General features: G+C 36.8%; 1 protein-coding gene across 2 annotated transcripts in view; it reads right to left on the bottom strand.

Annotated features, from left to right (window-relative positions):
* STPG2 (sperm tail PG-rich repeat containing 2) overlaps positions 1-20,047 on the bottom strand; it is a 514,734-nt gene that overhangs the window by 464,225 nt on the left and 30,462 nt on the right. The window lies entirely within an intron of this gene.

The following is a 20,047-nucleotide window of genomic DNA, read 5'->3' as shown; positions in this document are numbered from 1 at the left end:
TCTAAGTCCAGGAAGCACAGAGTCTCAAACAGGATCAACCTGAAGAAGACCACACCAAGACTCACTGTAATTAAAATGGCAAAAATTAAAGATAAAGAGAGAATATTAAAAGTAGTCATGGAAAAGCAACAAGTTACATACAAGGGAACTCCTGTAAGGCTATAAGCTGACTTTTCAGCAGAAATTCTGCAGGCCAGAAGGGAGTGGCATCATATATTTAAAGTGATAAAAGGGAAAATTCTACAAACAAAAATAGTCTACCCAGTAAGGCTCTCATTCACATTTATTGGAGAGATCAAAAGTTTCAGACAAGCAAAAGCTAAGAGTTCAGCACCACCAAACCAGCTTTACAAGAAATGCTAAAAAAGGGCACAACTAGAAACATGAAAAATACAAAATGAAAAAGCTCATCAGTAAAGGCAAATATACAGTAAAGGTAGTAAATCAACCACGTTCAAAGCAAGTAGGAAGTTTAAAAGACAAAAGTAGTAAAACCATCTATATCCACAACAAGCAGATATAGGATACACAAAAAATATAGATGTAAAATATGATTCAGAAACAGTAATCATGAGGGGAGGAGAGTACAAATGATGGAGTGTTACAATGTGTTTGAAGTTAATAGATCAGCAACTTAAAACAATCGGTAGATAGACAGATTCCTATATATAAACCTCTTGGCAGCCACAAACCAAAAATCTATAATAGATACACACACAAAAAAGAAAAAGAATCCAAATATAACACTAAAGATGGTCATCATATCACAAGAAAAGAGAGCAAAAGAAAGGAACAAAAAAGAACTATAAAAACAACCCAAAAACAATGAACAAAATGATAATAATAACATACACATCAATAATTTTTAAATGCAAATGGACTAAATGCTCTAACCAAAAGACACAGAGTAGCTGGATGAATACAAAAACAAGACCCATATATATTCTGCTCACAAGAGACACACTTCAGATCTAAAGATACATGCAGACTGAAAGGCAGCAAATAGAAAAAGGTATTCCATGCAAATGGAAATCAAAAGAAAGCCAGGAGAGCAATACTTTTATTACACAAAATAGACTTTAAAACAAAGACTGTTACAAGAGACAAAGAAGAACACTACATAATGATCAAGGGATCAATCCAAGAAGAAAATATAACAATTGTAAATATATATGCACCAAATATAGGAGTACCTGAATACACAAAGCAAATATTAACAGACATAAAGGGAGAAATTGACAGTAACACAATAATAGCAGGGGACTTTAACAACCCACTTACATCAACAGACAGATCATTCAGACAGAAAATCAATAAGGAAACATTGGCCTTAAATGGCACATTAGACCAAATGGATTTAATTGACATTTATAGAGCGTTCCATTCGAAAGCTGCAGAATACACATTTTTTCAAGTGCACATGTAACATTTTCCAGGATAGATCACATGCTAGGCTAGTAAAACAAGTCTCTGTAAATTTAAGAAAACTGAAATCATATCAAGCATCTTTTCCAACCACAACCCTGTAAGACTAGAAATCAACTACAAGAAAAAAACTGCAAAAAACACAAACACATGGAGGCTAAACAATATGCTACTAAACAATCACTGGATCATTGAAGAAATCAAAGGGAAATAAAAAATACCTGGAGACAAATGAAAACAAAAAACCAATAATCCAAAATCCATGGGATGCAGCAAAAGCAGCTCTAAGAAGGAAGTTTATAGTGACACAAGCTTACCTAGGAAACAAGAAAAATCACAAATAAATAACTTAAACTTACACCTAAAGTAAGTAGAAAAAGAACAGAAAACAAAACCCAAAGTTAGTCGCAAGAAAAAAAAATCATAAAGATCAGAGCAGAAACAGAGACTTAAAAATACAAGAGAAAAGATCAATGAAACTAAGAGCCAGCTCTTTGAAAAGTTAAAATTGACAAAACTTTGGCCAGACTCATATCAAGAAAAAAAGAGAAAGAACCCAAATCAATAAAATCAGAAATGAAAAAGGAGAAGTTACAATTGACATCACAGAAATACAAAGGATCATAAGAGGTTACTAAGAGCAACTATATGCCAATAAAATGGACAATTTATCTTTAATTTTTGCCATTTTAATTACAGTGTGTCTTGGTTTGGTCTTCCTCGGGTTAATTCTGTATGGGACCTTATGTGGACTGTTTGGATCCTTCTGTTGTAGCAGACTGACTACTGTGGGTGATCTGGTATGTATGGCTGACCCCCAGTACAGTTGGGTTGTCAGGCCATGCCTTGTGCAGAGGCTGCCAGCCACTGGTTGGCAGGGCCAGGTCATGAGGCAGCTGGCTGTGGAACCCCAGGTGGCCCCGGGGCTAGTGCTGGCTCACTGGTGGGCAGGGTCCAGGAGATCCCAAGACTGGTGCCCACCCACTGGTGGGAGAAACTCAGTCCTGGGGCTAGTTCCAGCCCAATGGCAGGCAGAGCTGGGCCATGGGATCTGGCTGCAGGGTCCAGGGGTCTCAGAGCTGGTGTCAGAACTGCTGGTGGGTGGGGCTGATTCCTGCCACAGCTGGCTACAGGGTCTGGGGATGTCTTAAAGGTTGTGTTGGCCTTCTGGTGGGCAGGGCCAGGGACCAGCTATTCCCAGGACTGCTATTGGCCTACTGGGGCGTGGGCTGGGCCTTGCCACAGCAAACTGTGGGACTGTGGTTGTCCTGGAGCCAGTGCCCACCCACTGATGGTAAGGCTAGTCCCAAGGCTAGAGCAGGTCACTGATGAGTGGGGCCCGGTCCTGGGCCATCTCGTGGGCAGGGCTGTGTCCAGGGGTGGCTGTAGGCTTAATGCGTCTCAAGGCAGCCTGTCTGCTGGCTGGTGGGGCTGTGTCCCTGTCCAGTTAGGTGCCTGGCCTGAAGCATCCCAGCACGGTGCCTATAGGCTGTTAGGCGGCAGTGGGGCTGGGTCCTGAGGCTAATAAGCTAGAGGGAGGATTATACAATGGTGACTGCCAGCACCAGTGTCGACGCAGTACAATGAGCTCCCCAAAATGACTGCTGCCAGTGTCTATGTCTCCAAGGTAAGATGCAGTTGCCTCCGGCCAAATGCCATCACATTGGGGATTAGGTTTCAAAGTACGAATTTTGGGGAGACACGTTCAGTCTCTAGAAAATACTAAGATTTTATTTGCCTATTTGTCTACTTGGCTCTTGCTTTCTCATAAGCACATATATTCTTGTATTTTAAATGTTTCTCAGTTTCAATTTCTAATACAAGTGTCAGTAGATACAGCCCACATAAATAAAAGTTCTTTAGGGTCTTCAATCATTTTAAGAGTGTAAAGAGGTCCTGAGGCCAAAAAGTTTGAGAAGCAGTGACCTACAACCTAAATGATAAATTAAGAGAGAAAATGATCAAACAAAACGTGTTGCTACATCTATAGAACTACTTTTTAAAATATCACATAAGTGAAAATACAGTTGACCCTTGAACACCACAGGTTTGAACTGCAAGGGTCCACTTATACACAGACTTTTTTCAATAGTAAATACTACAGTATTACATGATCCGAGGTTGGCTGAATCCACAAATGCCAACTGTGGATACAGAGGAACTATGTATACAGAGACCCAAGTAGAAGTTATACACAGATTTTCAACTGTAGGGAGGGTCAGCACCGCAACCCCTGGGTTGTTGAAGGGTCAAGTGTAGTAAAAAATTAATTTTACAAGTTGTATTGATAAATCCTAAATGTCTAAATGTACCAATAAAATATAATAAAAATAAAACACAAAGCAAAATTCACTCATATTAAATATTCCCACTCTCCCAGGATGATATGGACTGAATTGTGCACCCCCCAAATTCATATGGTGAAGCCCTAACCCCCTCCCCTGGTGTGACTATATTTACATAGGGCCTTTAAAGAGGCAACTAAGGTTAAATGAGGTCATTAAGGGTAAGGGTGGGGCCCTGATCCAATAGGACTCGTGTCCTTATAAGAAGAAGAGATACCAGGGATGCAGGTGCATAAAGAAAGACCATATAAAGAAAGAGCAAGAAGGTAAACAACTGTAAGCCAGGAATAGAGTTCTCAGAAGAAACTAAACATGCCAACACCTTAATCTTGGACTTCAGCCTCCAGAATTGTGAGAAAACAAGTTTCTGCTGTTTAAGCCACCAAGCCTATAGTATTTTGTTACAGCAGCCCTAGGAAACTAATACACAGGACTAAACTTTGTCATCTTATTCTAATGACCTTCTGTAACTTTTAACTATTTTAGTGAGAATCACAATGGCAGAAAAAAGACATTGTGTAAGTTGCCACAACATAGTCTTAATTCTTTTATTCTCTTTGCTCCTTTGAAAACTTAAAACTTAATATAAGGGTAGTTTTCCTGAAATAAAATAAATTTTATCTCAGACACAGAGCTTGAATGTCATCTCAAATGTGATCCTGAGAAATCTATGCTTTTCCTCTCTCTAATTGTAAAGCAAGTTGATCACTGCAAAAATGAACAAACTATCAAACATGAAGAAAACATTTACTTTTTAACAAAAAGTGGGGCATTGTGTTTGTAGTATACCCTTATTTGGCTTATTAGGCAAAGAATATCTTCTAAGAATATTATAAAGGGAAAGCTAGCCCACAATTACTACTATTATTATCATCATAATTATCATCATTTAGGAGCCCTCATAATATTTTTCTCTTAAAAACTTACATGAAAGTAACCAAATTCATCACTAGCCAGCCTATCAGATTTAAGGAAAAAAATAATTCCTAGAATTGCTAAGTCTTCCAATTCCCCAGGACTCCAGCCTCCAGATTCCTAAATTCAGAGCACTAAATTTAAAATATTACTTTACAGTGTTATGGGAAAAGTAACCATTTCATAAAATAGTTTTCCTAATTCAGTGTTTTAAGTTTATACTCACAGCCTGCATTTGTGGTGACCGTGAACATTAATGAACAAAGGCATCTCAGTAAATTAAAAAAAGAAGAAGTGCAAAGATAAATGTGCACAGTCAATATCTTCCCATCATTTACACCCAGGATATTACAACTAATGTAATTAATCTACCCTTACAAAAGTTTTTGCTGCCACTGAAAAAAATAGACAGTCTCAGATATAATTCAATACTAAATTTGCATACTTCAAGACTATAGACATGATTTTCCTTTTATTTAAACCAGTTAGATGGATCAAATATATGTCTCTAAGATTTTACTATCTTAAATTTGGAATTTAGTATCATATGTTATAAGGTATAATCTTATTTGAACTCTACTATATAAATGGAAGGAAATCTTGAAATACGTTGTATTTATGATGTAAAAGCATCATCAGTAATAACCACGTCTATTACATACTATGTTTCTACTAAAGTCTTTCAGTATACTATTAAATTCAAATAATCTGAATAAAAATTTATCAACTTATGTCTAAGTTACAATTCAATTGTATCCTAGCTTTCACAGAGGTTCAGAATAGTTATATTTTAAATATACATTTAAGGAATTTCCCTCTCCTCCAAAATAATATTTTTGCATAAACTGTTCACAAATATGAATCCACATGGGCAGGCTTTTGGTTAAAAGTATCTTAATATATCATCATTACTCAAAATATTTTGCTCACACCCTAGTAGGTAAATATAGATGTGTCCTATATAGGATGACTTTGCATGTCCTCCAGGTAGGCCCAGAGGGCAGTGTCGGCAATAATGACCCATCTGTTCACTACTGGCAACCAGAAAACTTCTAATGAAGACAGATGTGGGTCACCCTGTACAAGCAGGCTGCAGGGTGTTAATGAATCCACCTAATGGTCACTACCTGCCACTCTTAACTGATTGATGACCTAAAATGTTTATTTTGAAAAGCAGAGATGAGTATTTCACGTACTCATCAGTCTTAACCAGGACACTGCTCTCACTTTCTCTTACAAACTCATTCTTTACTACTTGTCTTTATCAATTCTTAGGAAAATTACAATTATTTATTAGACTCAGTCTTTTAAAATAACCTTGCTGCTAGCACTTTTGAGAAATTAATTCCTCCTAAATTTCTCTACTGACTGACTCACAGATATCAGCTCTATATGGTGATACAGCAACACTATATATATGAAACACAAAAGGTGATATTTTCTTTTATCATAAAATTCTTTAGGTACATTTATATATGTTATCATTGATATCAATCTGTCTAAAATGTTATTTTAAGATATATTTTCAATACCTGCTTTGAAATAAAATTATGATTTCACTCTAGATTCCAAAAAGAATGTTCACTTATAGAGACAAATTCATGAAATATTTATATGCCCATAAAAAATGTATACAGATGGTCATTTTACTTTCCGAAAGATACTATGGGTAAGACTCAAGAAACATAATTTATGTAGCTGTTTTTCAGAATAAATCTGTATTACATTGTACCTAAAATCTTAAAGAAAATCTAATGCAGCCATAAATTGGTTCTTAGAAAAATTGGTACATATAAAAGGTGAATATATACAATCAAAAAGTGAAAACATACAACTTTTAAAAATACACATTTTATGTATAAATAAAACTATAAGAAATATTAAAGTAATTGTTTAAATTAAGTTTGAAGGAGTATCTATAGTTTACAAACTATATTGCTATAAATTTCATTTTCTGTATAGAGATTTAAAACAACCTGCCAGGGCTTCCCTGGTGGAGCAGTGGTTGAGAGTCCGCCTGCCGATGCAGGGGACAGGGGTTCGTGACCCAGTCCGGAAGATCATACGTGCCGCGAAGCGGCTAGGCCCGTGAGCCACGGGTGCTGAGCCTGCGCTCCGCAACGGGTGAGGCCACAACAGTAAGAGGCCCACATACCGAAAAAAAAAAAAAAAAAGAGAGAGAATAACAAGATTTAGCAAATAAAAAAACCTCTAAGTTCACAACAAAAATAATGTATTTCACTTCATTTTTTATTGTATTGTATTTTATCTTATTTTTTATTATTATTATTATTTTTTTGCGGTATGCGGGCCTCTCACTGTTGTGGTCTCTCCCGTTGCGGAGCACAGGCTCTGGACGCGCAGGCTCAGCGGCCATGGCCCACGGGCCCAGCCACTCCGCGGCATGCGGGATCCTCCTGGACACGGGCACGAACCCGCGTCCCCTGCATCGGCAGGCGGACTCTCAACCACTGCGCCACCAGGGAGGCCTCTCACTTCATTTTTTAAAGAACCTAATTAAATATAGGTCTATACCACTATCCAAACTCTCACTACCTGAATGCAAATATTTAAACAACGACTTGCCAAGCATCTTACCCAAAATTCAATACTTAAATAGAAACTTGTTATAATGAATCTGAAGATGCATGCCGGCAAAAAATGTGCCCTGCACAAATCTGGGCAGAACGTACAGAGTGGTCTGCAGTCTTGTCTCAGCTGTTATCCTGATGAGATCACTACTCTTTTTTTTTTTTAGAGTACTGTGTATTACTGCACTCATCATCTTCCCACTCCCCTCCAGCCCTCCCCTGCTCCCCAGGCTTAGCACTTCATTGGTCCCAGATTTTGCTTCTGCCAGGTGGCTGAGCATAAAATCAAACCAGACAATTTAGAGACTTTTAGTATCTATAACAGCTATTTCACTGTTTTTTATTTACATTACAGAATATGTTTTTTTCAAATTAAAAAGTAATATCTGACATAGAACAGTATTATTGTCTATTACATAAGAACATACTAATGAGCTCAATAAATGTTGTTTTTTTCTTAATTAGGTAACTGATGTTTTAAATACCCTGCTGAAATCCTTGTGTGATTGTTATACAGCTGTTTAAGAGTGTTTTGGAAAATTGATGTAGGATTTTTGCATGGGCTGGTTGTATTATTTTTTGTCACTTGAAATAACAGAACACAGCTTCCTGCTACCCAAATATTTGCTATCCAACATGTTTTCAGGAATGGATTAGATTTGAACAAGGGAGTTCTGTAAAATAAACAACTATTAGAATAAACAACCTGAAAAACTTTTCCACATCATCATGTTTAAGAATGACTATTACAGTTTATGTGGAATCTGGATATTTCCAGCTTGCATTAAAAGTCCTCCATTATTTCCATCTTCAGCTTTCTCTCAGTACTCACTAAAACAACCTCACTTAGAGTAGTCACATTAGTCTGCCAGCTACACACACATTATGTCTTCTACTCAAAATGTCCTCATTCACTACTCTCCATCAATCTGTTCTCTAACAGTTCCTTTAAAAGCTAGCTTAATATAATTTTATTCCTTCATTCAATAATTCTTTTAATCTACCATGTGTTAGGGATTTAAATTCAGTAACACATAATCCCTCAAGAATGGCATGGTTTGGCAGACAATTATAGTATGATAAATGCCATGATTGAGGTATACATAAATAACTAAGAGTTGAATCTCACAGAAGGAATGGGAGTCAGCCATATGAAGAGAAAGGGAGCAACCCAGGAGAAAGAAGAGTTTATGCAGAGGAAGAGGGGTAGGGGATGAGGGTGAAGAATGGTAAATTCAAGAATCTAAAGGTAGTTTGATACAACTAAAGTCCAAGATGCATATAGAAAAACTGTGATGTGTGCAGTTGGAGAAGTAGTTAAGGGTCGGATTATAACAGCTTTGCATGTCATGATAAGAAATATTAAGACCCATATCACTCAGTATATCCCTGTATTTCACATATACTCTATTTTTAACCTTCACAGATTTATATCATTCATTCATTCATTCAGCAAATGTTAGAGGGAATACCATGTATTTTCTCTAATTGTTTCCTCTACGTGATTGGTGTCTCCAATTAGGAAGCAAATAAAACCCAGGCTTTTTTTCCCCCAACTTCTGAAGTCCTAAGGCAACTAGTGTAATGCTAAGCACACAATACTCACTTCAATAAATGCTTCTTGAATTAAAATATTAATAACCTAATTATCATCAGGTTATTTAAAATCGTTAACCTAGCTTTTATCTTGGCAATAATCCTAAATTAGCAAAAGGTAAATAACACATGCAGATAATTATAATGTCTCTCCCTTAAGAAAAAAAAAAAATCAGTAAAAGCTTAGCTCTCTGCCTTTCATTTTAGGCACACTCCCTGAAAGAGCAAACAGTCTATATTCACAGGATCCTGTTCTTTACCATCCATCCGTTCTTCAATCCACCACCACCTTGCTATCTTCAACCAGTCCAGTCCACCAGAAGCGATTTGCTAAAGTAACCACTGATCTCAAAATTCAGCAAAGTTCAGGGGACCATTTTCAGTTCTTATCATTATTAACCTACCCAAAATATATAACAGAGGTGGCAACTACTTTCTTAAAATACAATCAACCTCTGGCTCCTGTGAGGTCACTCTTCCCTATTCTGTTCCTACCATTTTTAATCCTCCTTGTTCCTTTCTTAGATTCCCCCTTCCTCCATTTACCCATTAAATGCTGTCAATCTCCCTGGTTCAATCCTCACCCTTTGTGGGTTATAACCCAATGACTAATACCTAAATCTCCAGTCCAGATTTTTCTCAACTTTCTGACTACCTTCAAAACATTTCTACCTATATAACAAATAAATGTGTAACCTAATGTGATTCTCACACTTGTGCATACACATGTGCACGCATGCACACATATACACACAGAGTGTGGTATGCTTTCTGTATTTTCTCTAACGCACACACACATACACATACACACACACACACACACACACAGAGTGTGGTATGCTTTCTGTATTTTCTCTAACTCTCTACAACACCATTCACACAGTATTCTAAGTGAGAAATCTATAAGTCATCCTCAACTTCCTTGCCACTCATCCTCCCATATCAAATTAATCACTAGATAAAATCAATGCTAACATCCAGGTATATATTACTGTATTATCTTAATACAGCCATTCACTATGTGAATCACTATGCATCACCTCATGACTTCTCCCTCCCTCCCCTTCCCTATATCCCATCCATTTGACCCACAACTTACTGTCCTATTTTTCTGAAATTACAAAACTGTTCATGAATCATCTGTTTAAAATATTTACTAGCTCATCATCACCTATAGATAAAAATAAAAACTGCTTTTCTCAAAACTTCAAGGCTTTGCACATCCTCGTTGCCTATAATTTCTACTCCATTTGACAAATACCTACTCATCCCTCAAAACACAACTCAAACATATTTTGGGATTCTTTTCTGACTTGTGTCATCCCCCAAGCAGAATCAATGGCTTTCTCTTCTGAAGTCTCACTGTACCTAATTTGGATATCACTGTATAATTCTTTATATATTTGTATCTTCCGTCAATGTATGAATTCCTTGATTCAGAAAAGTTTGTACTATTCCTCATCTTTCTATCCACAGCACAGAGTAGGTTTTCAATCAATACTCATTAAATAAGTAATAGGGGACTTCCCTGGTGGCACAGTGGTTAAGAATCCACCTGCCAATGCAGGGGACATGGGTTCGATCCCTGGTCCAGGAAGATCCCACATGCCACAGAGCAGCTAAGCCTGTGTGCCACAACTACTAAAGCCTGCATGCCCTAGAGCCCGCACACCACAACTACAGAAGCCTGCACACTCTAGGGCCCACGTGCTGCAACTACTGAAGCCCGCGCACCTAGAGCCCATGCTCCACAACAAGAGAAGCCACAGCAAATGAGAAGCCCGTGCACTGCAACGAAGAGTAGCCCCTGCTCGCCACAACTAGAGAAAGACCATGAATAGCAACGAAGACCCAACGCAGCCAAAAAAATAAAAATTAAAAAAAAGTAATAGTAATAACTATAACTTACTGAGTGTTAACAAATGTCAAACACTGTGTTAAGCAGTGTCTCTGTGTGTGTGTATAATCACATTTCATTGAATTCTCACAATGACATTTTTGTTATATTTTTATATATATTATTATTCATATTTTAGAGATTTAGAAGGAAAATTACATAGGCTTAGAATGGCAAAGTAACTTGCCCAAGGTCACACAACTAGCATGTAATGGAGCAAAACAATTGCAGTGTGGTTCCAAAGCGTGAACTCCTTACCACTAAACTACGAATAAATCTAAGAATGCTTTGTTTATTTTATAAAGTTCTTAAAATTTTACCATGAATGAGTGTGACTTCAATATATATAAAACTCACTAATAATAGTACAAACTATTATACAATTAGACTTGAAGATATCAGATGCTCTTCCAAAGGATACTGAATCACTGTTTAAGCATTAAATAAATGTTTCCAACTCCAACCTCACAGCTTTTTTCACACAGTTTTGTCCATTTATATTTTAATATTCAATCTTTTCCTCCAATCTTTGTTGACATCTATCTTTTTATTTTTGAAACCCATAATTTAAAAATTGAAAAAGTTGGGCTTCCCTGGTGGCGCAGTGGATGAGAGTCTGCCTGCCAATGCAGGGGACACGGGTTCGTGCCCCGGTCCGGGAAGATCCCACATGCCGCAGAGCGGCTGGGCCCGTGAGCCATGGCCGCTGAGCCTGCGTGTCCGGAGCCTGTGCTCCGCAACGGGAGAGGCCACAACAGTGAGAGGCCCACATACCGCCAAAAAAAAAAAAAAAAATTGGAAAAGTTTTTCTAGAAAATAAGAAAAGTGATCACTCAGATTTCTGGATACAGTAACCATAATTCAAACAATTAATTTGTGTTTGGGGGAGAAAAACACATTTAATTGTGTGCAAGTCTTCCTAAATCTTTGTTTATCCTCAAATTTTAGCTCTTTCAAGGTCACCACTACATATTTCTAGCTGCAATAAATTCCAAGTGTCTGTTATAATGCCCACAAATCTGGTAGTTTAATAAATGTTAAAGACTAGCAATGAAAAGAGAAAAGGTGAAATTTTCGCATCAGAAATACTGGAACAATCCACCCATAAGAGAAAATCATTAATAATAACGTAATGGCAGGCTTCAAAAAAAAAATCACAAAAGGCTATATATTATTTCTGCCTCTTATGTCCTTATTATTAATCTCTGTAGCATGTTTTTGAAACTACAACTTTCTACTAGAGATCTACTAAATATCTACTTAAGAAGAGTACATTATTTTTTGGTATATTCTAATCTAGAGGAAAACCAAGTTTATATATTACAACTTTAAAATATAACTTCTGAAATTCTAACAATTTTCATAAATTTATATAGACAAATGAACAGAAACGACAGCTCTATAACTTACTTTGCAACCAGAATTTAAATAACATTTTGAAATATAAAGTTCCAAGTTATTTCAAGGTGGCAGACCTATCAAAGAACTAAAACTTCTAATTTAGGTTTGCTCAGGATAACTACAAGGCGAATTTTCATACCACATGATTTTTAACCATTTGTTTTAATGAATATGGGAAATGAATGAATAAAGATTTTCTGTCAATAAAGAACCAAAGTACTGGCGCCACCTACTGACATTTTACTGTTTTTCTGACTGATCAGAAGCTACTACAGCAACTTCCTAAGTTTTTTATTACCAAATCAAAGAACTTCAATACAAATAAGTTAAATGTTTTTGTATATTAAAGACATCATTAATGTTAAGGAGGATACTAACAAGAATTTTCATTGCCAAAGGCAAGACATATTCCTGTGGAAATATTCACTTTGAATAAAAGTTAATAGTTGTGTTTCTTAACATAAGTTATCAGTAGAGTAAAATGCCAAAATGCATTCAAAAGATATATTGAAACAATACTGTGTATAAAACAGAATTAAATAGATTTCAAGGATATGATAAGTAAAAAACACAATCATTCATATTATATTCATATTATTATATATCATATTTTGTTGTACCATCAGAAAATGCTTACATCCAAAGACATTAGAGCACTTACTTGCCTAATTATTTTACTGCTTTAAAACTTATCCTTCGAAGGCACTATTATGAAAGGAAAAACCTAAGCATTCTCTAAATTAAAATTTTTAAATAAAACGGCTCATTTTTCAGATCTGTAATCATTCATTCAAAAAAGATTATTAAACATTATGTACCTCACTCTATTTACTATAGGAATACAAAAGAAAAAAAAAGTAGAATTAAAGATTCTTGCCCTCTAAGAATAATGGTTTAATTGGGGACATAAGATAAAAACATTTTTTTATAAAAAAGATTCCATATACAAGAAATAATGTTATTCAGCCCTGAACCAAGATGGCAGAGTAGAAGGACATGCTCTCGTTCCCTCTTGCGAGAACACTAGAATCACAACTAGCTGCTGGACAATCATCAATAGGAAGACACTGGAACTCACCAAAAAACACACCCCACATCCAAAGACAAAGGAGAAACCACAATGAGATGGTAGGAGGGGTGCAATCACAGTAAAATCAAATCCCATAACTGCTGGGTGGGTGACTCACAGACTGCAGTACACTTATACCACAGAAGTCCACCCACTGGAGTGAAGGTTCTGAGCCCCACATCAGGCTTCCCAACCTGGGGGTCTGGGAAGAGGAGGAGGAATTCCTAGAGAATCAGACTTTGAAGGCTAGTGGGATCTGACTGCAGGACTTCGACAGGACTGGGGGAAACAGACTCCACACTTGGAGGGCACACACAAAGCAGTGTACTCATCGGGATCCAGGGGAAAGAGCAGTGACCCCAGAGGAGACTGAAACAGACCTACCTGCTAGTGTTGGAGGGTCTTCTGCAGAGGCAGGGGGGGTGGGAGGGCTGTGGCTCACCATGGGGACAAGGACACTGGCAGCAGAAGTTCTGGGAAGTACTCCTTGGCGTGAGCCCTCGCAGAGTCTGCCATTAGCCCCACCAAAGATCCCAGGTAGGCTCCAGTGTTGGGTTGCCTAAGGCCAAACAACCAACAGGGAGGGTACCCAGCCCCACCCATCAGCAGTCAAACGGATTAAAGTTTTACTGAGCTCTGCCCACCAGAGAAACAGTCAGCTCTACCCACCACCAGTCGCTCCCATCAGGAAACTTGCACAACCTCTTAGATAGCCTCATCCACCAGAGGGCAGACAGCAGAAGCAAGAAGAACTACAATCCTGCAGCCTATGGAACAAAAACCACATTCACAGAAAGATAGACAGGATGAAAAGGCAGAGGGCTATGTACCAGATGAAGGAACAAGTTAAACCCAAGAAAAACAACTAAATGAAGTGGAGATATGCAACCTTCCAGAAAAAGAATTCACAATAACGATAGTGAAGATGATCCAGGACCTCGGAAAAAGAATGGAGGCAAAGATCGAGAAGATGCAAGAAATGTTTAACAAAGACCTAGAAGAATTAAAGGACAAACAAACAGAGATGAACAATACAATAACTGAAATGAAAAATACACTAGAAGCAATCAATAGCAGAATAACTAAGGCAGAAGAACGGATAAGTGACCTGGAAGACAGAATAGTGAAATTCACTGCTGAGGAACAGAATAAAGAAAAAAGAATGAAAAGAAATTAAGACAGCCTAAGAGACCTCTGGGACAACATTAAACGCAGCAACGTTTGCATTATATGGGCCCCAGAAGGAGGAGAGAGAGAAGAGATTATAGTCAAACAATTCCCTAACATGGGAAACGAAATAGCCACCCAAGTCCAGGAAGCGCAGAGAGTCCAATACAGGATATACCCAAGGAGAAACACGCTGACACACATAGTAATCAAATTGACAAAAATTAAAGACAAAGAAAAATTATCAGAAACAGCAAGGGAAAAATGAAAAATAACATACAAGGGAACTCCCATCAGGTTAACAGCTGATTTCTCAGCAGAAACTCTACAAGCCAGAAGAGAGTGGCAGGACATATTTAAAGTGATGAAATGGAAGAACCTACAACCAAGGTTACTCTAACGAGCAAGGATCTCATTCAGATTTGATGGAGAAATTAAAACCTTCACAGATAAGCAAAAGCTAAGAGAATTCAGCACCACCCAACCAGCTTTACAACAAATGCTAAAGGAACTTCTCTAGGCAGGAAACACAAGAAAAGGAAAAGATGTACAAAATCAAACCCAAAACAATTGAGAAAATGGTAATAGGAACATACCTATTGATAATTACCTTAAACGTGAATGGATTAAATGCTCCAACCAAAAGACACAGGCTTGCTGAATGGATACAAAAACAAGACCCATATATATACTGTCTACAAGAGACCCACTTCAGACCTAGGGACACATACAGACTGAAAGAGAGGGGATGGAAAAAGATATCTCATGCAAATGGAACTCAAAAGAAAGCTGGAGTACCGATACTCATACCAGATAAAAGAGACTTTAAAATAAAGAATGTTACAAGACACAAGGAACGACACTATATAACGATCATGAGATCAATCCAAGAAGAAGATATAACAATTAGAAATATATATGCAAACAACATATGAGCACCTCAGTACATAAGGCACCTGCTAACAGTTATAAAAGAGGAAATCGACAGTAACTCAGTAATAGTGGGGGACGTTAAAACCTCACTTACAACAATGGACAGATCATCTGAACAGAAAATTAATAAGGAAACACACGCTTTAAATGAAACAATAGACTAGATAGATTTAATTGATATTTATAGAACATTCTATCCAAAAACAGCAAATTCCACTTTCTTCTCAAGTGTGCATGGAATATTTTCCAGGATAGATCACATCTTGGGTCACAAATCAAGCCTCAGTAAATTTAAGAAAATTGAAATCATATCAAGTATCTTTTCTGACCACAACACTATGAGATTAGAAATTACAGGGGAAAAAACGTAAAAAACACACACATGGAGGCTAAACAATACGTTACTAAATAACCAAGATATCACTGAAGAAATCAAAGAGGAAATCAAAAAATACCTAGAGACAAATGACAATGAAAACATGACAATCTAAAACCTATGGGATACAGCAAAAGCAGTTCTAAGAGGGAAGCTTATAGCAATACAAGCGTACTTCAAGAAAGAAGAAAAATCTCAAATAAACAATCTAACCTTACACCTAAAGGAACTAGAGAACGAAGAACAAACAAAACCCAAAGTTAGCAGAAGGAAAGAAATCATAAAGATCAGAGCAGAAATAAATGAAATAGAAACAAAGAAAATAGCAAAGATCAATAAAACTAAAAGGTAGTTCTTCGAGAAGATAAACAAAATTGATAAACCATTAGCCAGATTCATCAAGAAAAAGAGGGAGAAGACTCAAATCAATAAAATTAGAATGAAAAAGGAGAAGTTACAACAGACACCGCAGAAATACAATGCATCCTAAGAGACTACTACAAGCAACTCTATGCCAATAAAATGGACAACCTGGAAGAAATGGACAAATTCTTAGAAAGGTATAACCTTCCAAGACTGAACTAGGAAGAAATAGAAAATATGAACAGACCAATCACAAGTAATGAAATTGAAACTGTGATTAAAAATCTTCCAACCAACAAAAGTCCAGGACCAGATGGCCTCAAAGATGAATTCTATCAAACATTTAGAGAAGAGCTAACATCCTTCTCAAACTCTTCCAAAAAATTTCAGAGGAAGGAACACTCCCGAACTCATTCTATGAGGCCACCATCACCCTTATACCAAAACCAGACAAAGATACTACAAAAAAAGAAAATTACAGACCAATATCACTGATGAATATTGATGCAAAAATCCTGAACAAAATACTAGCAAACAGAGTCCAACAACACATTAAAAGGGTCATACACCATGATCAAGTGCAATTTATTCCAGGGATGCAAGAATTCTACAATATACGCAAATCAATCAATGTGATACACCATATTAACAAACTGAAGAACAAAAACCATATGATCATCTCAATAGATGCAGAACAAGCTTTGGACAAAACTCAGCACCCACTTATGATAAAAACTCTCCAGAAAGTATGCATAGAGGGAACCTACCTCAACATAATAAAGGCCATATATGACAAACCCACAGCAAACATCATTCAAAATGGTGAAAAACTGAAAGCATTTCCTCTAAGATCTGGAATAAGACAAGGATGTCCACTCTCACCACTATTATTCAACATAGTTTTGGAAGTCCTAGCCACAGCAATCAGAGAAGAAAAAGAAATTAAAGGAATACAAATTGGAAAAGGAGAAGTAAAACTGTCACTGTCTGCAGATGACATAACATACATAGAGAAACCTAAAGATGACACCAGAAAACTAATAGAGCTAATCAATGAATTTGGTAAAGTTGCAGGATACCAAATTAATGCACAGAAATCTCTTGCATTCCTATACACTAATGATGAACAATCTGAACAAGAAATTAAGGAAACACTCCCATTTGCCATTGCAAGAAAAAGAATAAAATACCTAGGAATAAACCTACCAAAGGAGACAAAAGACCTGTATGCAGAAAACTATAAGACACTGAAGAAAGAAATTAAAGATGATACCAACAGATGGAGAGATATACCATGTTCTTGGATTGGAAGAATCAATATTGTGAAAATGACTATACTACCCAAAGCAATCTACAGATGCAATGCAATCCCTATCAAATTACCAATGGCATTTTTTACAGAACTAGAACAAAAAATCTTAAAATTTGTATGGAGACACAAAAGACCCCGAATAGCCAAAGCAGTCTTGAGGGGAAAAAACGGAGCTGGAGGAATCAAACTTCCTGACTTCAAACTGCATTACAAAGCTACAGTAATCAAGACAATGTGGTACTGGCACAAAAAGAGAAATATAGATCAATGGAACAGGATAGAAAGCTCGGAGATAAAACCACACACCTATGGTCAGCTAATCTATGACAAAGGAGGCAAGGATATACAATGAAGGAAAGACAGTCTCTTCAATAAGTGGTGCTGGGAACACTGGACAGCTACATGTAAAAATATGAAATTAGAACACTCCCTAACACCATAAACAAAAATAAACTCAAAATGGATTAGAGACCTAAATGTAAGACCAGACATTATAAAACTTTTAGAGGAAAACATAGGCAAAACACACTTTGACATAAATCACAGCAAGATCTTTTTTTATCCACCTCCTAGAGTAATGGAAATAAAAACAAAAATAAACAAATGGGACCTAATGAAACTCAAAAGCATTTGCAAAGCAACAGAAACTACAAACAAGACGAAAAGACAACCCTTAGAATGGGAGAAAATATTTGCAAGCAAATCAATGGACAAAGGATTAATCTCCAAAATATATATGCAGCTCAATGTTAAAAACAGAAACAACCCAGTCCAAAAATGGGCAGAAGACCTAAATAGACATTTCTCCATAGAAGACATATAGATGGCCAAGAAACACATGAAAAGCTGCTCAACATCATTAATTATTATAGAAATGCAAATCAAAACTATAGTGAGGTATAACCTCACACCACTTAAAATGGGCATCATCAGAAAGTCTACAAACAACTAGTGCTGGAGAAAGTGTGGAGAAAAGGTAACCCTCTTGCCCTGTTGGTGGGAATGTAAATTGATACAGCCACTGTGGAGAACAGTATGGAACATGGATGCAACCTAAATGCCCATCAACAGACGAATAGATAAAGAAGATGTGGCACCTATTTACAATGGAATATTACTCAGCCATAAAAAGGAACAAAACTGGTTCATTTGTAGAGACATGGGTGAATCTAGAGACTGTCATACAGAGTGAAGTAAGTCAGAAAGAGAAAACCAAATATTGTATATTAACGCATATATGTGGAACCTAGAAAAATGGTACAGATGAACTGGTTTGCAGGGCAGAAATTGAGACACAGATGTAGACAACAAACATATGGACACCAATGGGGGAAAGCGGCGGCAGGGGATGGGTGATTAACTGGGAGATTGGGATTGATATGTATACACAAATATGTGTAAAATGGATAACTAATAACATGCTGTATAAAAAAATAAAGTTCAAAAAAAAATTTATAAACCTCTAGCCAGGCAAACTAAGAAAGAAGAGAGAGGATACAAATTACTGATATCAGAAATGAAGGAGCGGGGGCTTCCCTGGTGGTGCAGTGGTTGAGAGTCTGCCTGCCGGTGCAGGGGACACGGGTTCATGCCCCGGTCTGGGAAGATTCCACATGCCGCGGAGCGGCTGGGCCCGTGAGCCATGGCCGCTGAGCCTGTGCGTCCGGAGCCTGTGCTCTGCATTAGGAGAGGCCACAGCAGTCAGAGGCCCGCGTTCCACAAAAAAAAAAAAAAAAGAAATGAAGGAGGGGACATCACTACAGTTCCCATATGCATTAAAAGAATAAAGGAATACTATGAACAATTCTATGCCCATAAATTTGATAACCTAGATGAAAAGGACCAATTCCTTAAAAGACTCAATCTCCCAAATTCTCATGAGAAGAAATAGATGATCTGAATAGGCCTATGCCTATTAAAGATATCAAGTCAATAATTCATAACCTTCCAAAACAAAAAGCACCAGACCCAGATGGATTCACTGGTGAATTCTACCACACATTTAAGGGAAAAAATTAAACCAATCTCTACAATCTCTTTCAGAAGATATAAGCAGAGGGAATACTTCCTAACTCATTTTATGAGGCCAGCATTACCTTAATACTAAAACCAGACAAACACATTACAAGAAAACCATAAACCAGTACTTCTCGTGATTTAAATTAACACTTTTTATCTTGTTTGAGATTTATAATTGTTATTCTATGAAAACAATTGCATTATATTACTCTGTTATTGTATCTTTTTCTAATAGTTCTATAAGCAATATTTTTCCTTGCTGATTAACATTCAGGGGAAGACAGAAAATTCTTATTGAAATACTCACTGATTTCTCAACTGAGAGTCATTTATCCTTACTCTAAATGATCCATTTTGAAATGTTTATCCTATAATCTTCAAGTTTTTAAGTTTAAATATACTAGAGGAAAAAAATCCCAGGTTTTTGTGCCTACAAGTTCCAAATAATTAAACTGAAACATAGCTACAAAAAATATTTAATGGCATTTAGATTTTTATATTAATAAATATACACTACCTAGAACAATAAAGATAAAAATATTACTATGTACTAACCAGACTTCACCAAGAATATTATTCTTAGTTCTCAAAATCATATTTTAAGGAGAGAAAGATTCAAAAACTAACGAAGATCCCTA

This window comes from Globicephala melas, chromosome 5 (assembly GCF_963455315.2).
Source record: "Globicephala melas chromosome 5, mGloMel1.2, whole genome shotgun sequence".
Classification (NCBI taxonomy): Eukaryota; Metazoa; Chordata; class Mammalia; order Artiodactyla; family Delphinidae; genus Globicephala; species Globicephala melas.
This window is presented reverse-complemented; position numbering and strand designations above follow the sequence as displayed.